Source organism: Euprymna scolopes, unplaced genomic scaffold, assembly GCF_053919585.1.
Source record: "Euprymna scolopes isolate OS-2025 unplaced genomic scaffold, ASM5391958v1 sca634, whole genome shotgun sequence".
In the NCBI taxonomy this organism is placed as follows: domain Eukaryota; kingdom Metazoa; phylum Mollusca; class Cephalopoda; order Sepiida; family Sepiolidae; genus Euprymna; species Euprymna scolopes.
In genome coordinates this window covers 22,501-29,122 of record NW_027633696.1, presented here as the reverse complement: position 1 = coordinate 29,122, position 6,622 = coordinate 22,501, and the positions used below count along the sequence as shown (strand labels likewise).

The window sequence follows — 6,622 nt, the reverse complement described above, 5'->3', positions numbered from 1 at the left end:
CACTGCCGTCGTGCTGTTTGTCGTTTGTCGTATGTATCGCTGTCAAGGGTGCCGTTGTCGTTGTTGTTGTCGACGTTGTTGCTTGCTCTCTCGTCTCGGTCGGTTGGTACGTTGATGACGACGACGACGACGAAGACGACGACGACGACGACGAGACGGCATCGATGGCGACCACGATGACGACGACCTCGACGATTCCAGTCTGCACCTTGACCACCGATGTCCGTGTGCACTGCCGTCGTGCTGTTTGTCGTTTGTCGTATGTATCGCTGTCAAGGGGTGCCGTTGTCGATGTTGTTGTTGTCGACGCTGTCGTCCTGTTCTCTCTTCTCGGCCGGCTGTGACGTGGACGTTGACGACGACGACGACGAGACGGAATCGATGGCGACCACGATGACGACGACCTCGGCGAGTTCAGTCTGCACCTTGACCCTCGATGTCCGTGTGCACTGCCGTCGTGCTGCTTGTCGTTTGTCGTATGTATCGCTGTCAAGGGTGCCGTTGTCGTTGTTGTTGTCGACGTTGGTCGCTTTCGTTCTTTGAGTCTCGGTCTCGGTCCAAGTCAGGGGAGAAACAAAAAAGAGGCCATCAGCGCGGGCAGCGCGCTTCTTCTGACGGCGAACCCCCTCGAAAAATAAATAAACACGTGCCCGTCGTTGTAGTTGTCTGTCTTATGTCGGTCGGTCGGTCGGTCGGTCTGTCGTTCTGTCGAAACAAAGTCCCAAATTCCAACGATACCTGGTTGATCCTGCCAGTAGTCATATGCTTGTCTCAAAGCTTAAGCCATGCAAGTGTAAGTTCACGCCACGCATTAGAACGGGCGAAACCAGCGAATGGCTCAGGAACCGGACCTAATCCTCGGGACCGTATTCCTCCTCGGAGGCGATGGATAACTGTGGCAATTCTAGAGCTAATACATGTGACACAGGCGCGATCGGTCGGCGCGCCGTCGTCGCCACGCCTCGCGCGCTGGCACCCGCGTCGGCCGTTCCGGGTCGCGGCGCTACATATTAGACTGAGACCGAGCGCGTCATTCCGTCCTCCCGTCGTCGGCGTTCCCGCTCGCGGGTCCGTTCGGTGGCGGGGCTCATAGGGCGGCGCGCTCCGCTTTGGTGACTCTGGATAACTCACTGGTCGATCGCACGAGCTTTCACGCCCGGCGACGGGTCTCTCGAAGGGTCCGCCCTATCAACTGTCGACGGTCGGTTAAGTGCCTACCGTGGTTACTACGGGTAACGGGGAATCGGGGTTCGATTCCGGAGAGGGAGCATGCGAAACGGCTACCACATCCAAGGAAGGCAGCAGGCGCGCAAATTACCCACTCCCGGCACGGGGAGGTAGTGACGAAAAATAACGACGCGGGACTCTGTCGAGGCCCCGCGATCGGAATGAGTACACTTCAAATCCGTTAACGAGGACCAACCGGAGGGCAAGTCTGGTGCCAGCAGCCGCGGTAATTCCAGCTCCGGTAGCGTATATTAAAGTTGTTGCGGTTAAAAAGCTCGTAGTCCGAACTCGGGTTCGTGGTCGCGCAAGCGGCCCCGGGGCGGCGGCGCCATCGTCCGTCGTTGACTTTGGTCGTCCGTTCGCATTCCCGGCCCTTTCCGCCGGTGTCAACCGCTAGCATACCCGCCACGCGGTCCTGCCGCGAGGTGGACGAGGAGGTCGTGATCGGGATCCGGGAAAAAAAAAACAAGTGGTCGTCGGTTCGGTTCCGGGAGTAGTCTAACGGGCGGGGTGCTACGTGTGTGTGTGGGTGCGTTCATTCGCATCCCCGCACTCTGACACCCCGCGCTTCTCTCCCTCTCCCTTTCCGCGCGTTCCTCTTTTTTTTTGAACCCCCCGGTCCGCTCCGAGTCCCTGCTTCGTGTCTTGTCTGCGCGCGTGTTGCGGTCGGCGGTTTCTCCTCCAAGGGTGCTCTTAACCGAGTGTCCGCGGCGGCCGGTACGTTCACTTTGAAAAATTAGAGTGCTCAGAGCGGGCTGTTCAAGCTTGCATACGATAAGCATGGAATGATGGAAGAGGGCCTCGTCTACGTCTGTCGGTCTCCGTCTACGGCGAGGCAATGATCGAAGGGAGCGGTCGGGGCCACTCGTATTGCGACGTTAGAGGTGAAATTCTTGGATCGTCGCAAGACGAACTGCAGCGATGGCGTGTGGCAAGCACGTTTTCCTCGATCAAGAGCGAAAGTCGGAGGTTCGAAGACGATCAGATACCGTCGTAGTTCCGACCGTAAACGATGCCGACCGGCGATCCGCCGGCGTTCGCTTCCATGACCCGGCGGGTAGCCTGCGGGAAACCAGAGTTCGGTTCCGGGGGGAGTATGGTTGCAAAGCTGAAACTTAAAGGAATTGACGGAAGGGCACCACCAGGAGTGGAGCCTGCGGCTGTAATTTGACTCAACACGGGAAAACTCACCCGGTCCGGACACCGGTAGGATTGACAGATCGATATAGCTCTTTCTCGATTCGGTGGGTGGTGGTGCATGGCCGTTCTTAGTTGGTGGAGCGATCCGTCTGGTTGATTCCGATAACGAACGAGACTCCGGCCTGCTAACTAGTGCGCCGATGTCAGTGATTTTTACGGCGGGCTCGGCGTCCTCCGTGGCGCTCGGGTCCGGGTCGGTTTTCTCACGCACTTCTTAGAGGACGGGTGGCAGAAAGCCACACGAGGCGGAGCGATAACAGGTCTGTGATGCCCTTAGATGTCCGGGGCCGCACGCGCGCTACACTGGAGGTATCAGCGGGGACTTCGCCCGGCCCGAGAGGGTTGGGAAACCTCTGAACCACCTCCCGTGATAGGGATCGGGGCCTGTAACCAACCCCGTGAACGAGGAATTCCCGGTAGGCGCGGGTCAACAGCCCGCGTCGATCACGTCCCTGCCCTTTGTACACACCGCCCGTCGCTACTACCGATCGAACGGTCCGGTGAGGTCCTCGGATCTGGCCGACGACGCCGCCGGGCAGTGCGCGACGTGTCCGTCACGACACTCGTGCATCTACGCCTCGGCGTTCGATGCCTGGAGAAGACGACCGAACCCGATCGTTTAGAGGAAGTAAAAGTCGTAACAAGGTTTCCGTAGGTGAACCTGCGGAAGGATCATTACCGTTTTCCCGTTCGAGACTGGTTTGTTGTTTTCCGGCCTACCTCCTCTGTCTGTCGGCGTCAACGCCTCGAATGCGCGCAAACAAACCTATAAAGGCGGAGCGAGAGATAGATTTGTGGTGACGCGGAGGTTTTTAAAGCCCCAGCTCTTCTTGCTTGCTTCCGCGTCTTACCACCTGTTTGTTTTTTCGCCCACCGCAAGTGATGGCCGCTTCTTCTTTGCCTTGTCGCCGCTTTATCGTTTTTTTTGTTTTTTTGCAGCCGCTGTGCCACCGCCGCTAGCTAAAAAAACAAACTACTCGCGACATTGCAATGCCGTCACGCCTCCTCGCACAGACCTCCTCGCACACTACTAAATCTATATAAACAAAAACTAATATAAAAAAACCAAGTGCTGAACCCTGGACGGGGGATCACTCGGCTCGTCCGTCGATGAAGAGCGCGGCCAGCCGCGATAACTGATGCGAATTGCAGGACTCAGGGAAACATCGACACCTCGAACGCACATTGCGGCCCCGAGATCCCTTGTCTCGGGGCCACGTCCGGTCGAGAGGCGGAACGTTACATGTCTTTCTCCGTTAACGAAACGACATCTTGCCGTCCCCGTGCCGCCCGGTCCTCGGCACGGTGGTAACCGGGACGTCGCAGGAGCGAGTGACGAGGGGGAAGAAAAATAAAAAAGAATTGACTCCTTTCATGTCTTTTTTTTTTTTAAAACCCTCTCCGGCCTCCTCCTTCGTCTCCCGCTGGCAGACCGCGGAGTCTTTTCCCTTTTCGACCGCGTGAAGAAACACTGTGGAGGAGGAGCAGGAGGAGTCTGTCCGAAAGCAGCCGAAGGGACAAAAAAAAGTACCGACCTAACCGACTGCCGACGTAAGCGCCGCCTGCTCGTCTCGCTCTCTGCCTCATGAAGGTGTCTCTCAGCGACGCCTCGAGCAGCGCGACGAGCACGGCCGTCGCACCGTAAAAAGGTGCCGCGTCGTAGGCAACGCAACGTCGGATGGGGAGGACCCACGCTTTTTTTAATTGTTGGCTTCTTCATTTTCGGTCGGACGGGCGCTATATCGGCCAGCCGTCGTCACACGGAGGGTACCGATCGAGATTCCTCTCCTCCAAACACCACACTCTACTAAAAACCGCCGCCCTCGGCTCGGACGAGACGACCCGCTGAACTTAAGCATATCGCTAAGCGGAGGAAAAGAAACCAACCGGGATTCCCTTAGTAACGGCGAGTGAACGGGAGAAGCCCAACGCCGAATCCCGTCGCAAGTTAAAGGCTTCGGGACGTGTGGCGCATGGGTCGAAGGCAGCCGTTCGTTTTCGTCTCGCATAGTTCGGAGTTCCCTCGATCGGGGCCGCCCGCGGCGGGTGCCAGGCCCATTCGGTGCGGACGGCGAGCGACGGCCTTCGATCCGAGGAGTCGGGTTGCTTGGGAACGCAGCCCAAATCGGTGGTAAGCTAGCCAAGGCTAAATACCGGGACGAGTCCGATAGTCGACAAGTACCGTGAGGGAAAGTTAAAAGAACTTGGGAGAGAGAGTTCAAGAGAACGTGAAACCGCCCAGGGGTAAACGGGTGGGACCGCTCACCGCGATCGCGGGGGGACTCAGTCCGGTGCTGCCTAGGCTCGAGCCCAAACTCGATGTGTGTTCTTGAAAGAGAGGCCGTCGCGGCACAGGTCGTCGTTCGTCGTGTCCGCGGGGGACTCGTTCCCCGCGGTTCCAGCTTTTGTGCCCGCGTCGCCGACGAAGGAGACGGGCCGCGTGGATAGCGGGAAGGGAAACGTGGTGACGACCGCGGCGTCGGTAGGTGGCTGCGTCGGTTGGCTGCGACGGAGGGGACTCGTCCTCTCGATCGCTGCTGCCGCCGGGCCCTAAACCCGCCGCATCCGTCGCCGCCGCTTCTTCTTTCCTCCTGCTCCCTCCGCGCGCGACTCCGCTGCACCCGTCCCCTTCATCATCGCTCGGCGTAATCATGGCGCGGGCGCTTCGGCGCGACCTCCGCGCGGCCGGCACCGGACGCACTTCCCCTCCGGTCCGTCGTCGCGACCCGTTCCCGGCGTGCAGGTCGAACACGCGGGTTTTTTTTCCGTAGGCGGCAGGCGTTTCATCACCCTGAAAACCCCCGTCTTCCCACCTTGTGAAGTCGGGGGCCACCGGCCGTCGGGCCCGCGAACGTAACTGCCCCTTTCTGCCGGGAACGGAGGAAATCTGACACGATCCGTTACACGTGGCGAGCCGGTCCGTTTTGATCCCGCCGAAGTCGCGTGCGGGCGACGCACTCTGTGTGTCGCTCCTTAGGCGCCCCACCGTCTCGGGCGCGTGCGCGATGAGAGGCGGATAGGACTGGCGCGGCCTCGCCGTCACGCACCTCGCCGACGTTTCGGGTTCTTGTCGGGGGCAACCCCGCCCGCGCCCGTTTCCGTTTCCGGAGAGGTCGCTCGGCGACGCTTTTTTACTCGAGCCGCCCGCCACCCCGGGTCAGCGACGTGCATCGGCAACCCACCCGACCCGTCTTGAAACACGGACCGAGGAGTCCTGGCCGTTCGCGAGTCGTAGGGGCCACCTCTGACTAACCCCGAAGGCGAAGCGAAAGCGAGAGAGCGTGTAGGAGGGCGTCGATCGGGAGAGGTGTCGTGGCAAAGTCGTCCGGGGGTCGTCGGGGGTGTCGTCGGTCTCGTGCCGTCGTCTTCTCCTCGCCTCACCCGCCTCCGAGCCGTGCCCGATCCGCCGCCGCGCGGCGTTTTCGGCCTTCCGCCGTCGCTGCTGCGGTGCCCGCAACTTTTCCTTTTTTCTCTCTTCCCGAGAGAGATAGGAGAGGGAAGGCTCGTGGCTGACGTGCGGTTGTTTTTCCCTCCTCCCCGAGAGGGGACCGGCGCATCATCCAAAAAGGGGAATGCCGGGCGCCAGCTTCCATATCCTCCTTCCGCCCATCGGTGAGATCCCGCGGCTTGAACTAGTCCTATTTGTCGTCGAGTTTAGGCGCTGCGCGCGGGCGCATCACCCCGGGTCGGTTTCCCCTTTTTCCGAGTACGACTCGGCCGACTCTGGCGTAGCGAGCGACCAGGGACCCGAAAGATGGCGATCCACGCCCGGTCGGGATGAAGCCAGAGGAAACTCTGGTGGAAGTCCGAAGCGCCTCTGACGTGCAAATCGATCGTCGGAACCGGTGTAGGGGCGAAAGACCAATCGAGCCGTCTAGTAGCTGGTCCCTCCGAAGTTTCCCTCAGGATAGCTGGCGCTCGATCGTCGCAATTCCATCCGGTAAAGCGAACGATTGGAGGCCCCGGGGCCGTTCACGGCCTCGACCTACTCTCGAACTCGGAACGGGTGGAACGGGCCGACTCTCCCGAACGACGGAGCCGACCCATCCGGCCGCCGCCGCCAGCACGCTTCGCTGGGCGGTTGGTCACCTCGAATGCGAGTGCCAAGTGGGCCACTTTTGGTAAGCAGAACTGGCGCTGTGGATGAACCAAACGTCCGGCTAAGGTGCCTAACGCGACGCCCATGAGATCCCCG

General features: G+C 60.1%; 2 non-coding genes and 1 pseudogene across 2 annotated transcripts in view; all 3 read left to right on the top strand.

Annotated features, from left to right (window-relative positions):
* The first annotated feature begins 735 nt into the window (after nt 1-735).
* On the top strand, nt 736-3,105 carry LOC145275203 (small subunit ribosomal RNA; annotated as a pseudogene).
* A 397-nt stretch (nt 3,106-3,502) lies between these two features.
* Nucleotides 3,503-3,661, top strand: LOC145275197 (5.8S ribosomal RNA). Its single transcript, XR_013867086.1, has one exon. It is a non-coding gene; the product is annotated as a 5.8S ribosomal RNA (ribosomal RNA).
* A 584-nt stretch (nt 3,662-4,245) lies between these two features.
* The window catches only part of LOC145275200 (large subunit ribosomal RNA), a 5,710-nt gene continuing 3,333 nt past the window's right edge, over nt 4,246-6,622 (top strand). Inside the window, exon 1 of the ribosomal RNA XR_013867088.1 lies at nt 4,246-6,622. This exon is cut by the window's right edge and continues 3,333 nt beyond it. This is a non-coding gene — a ribosomal RNA (large subunit ribosomal RNA).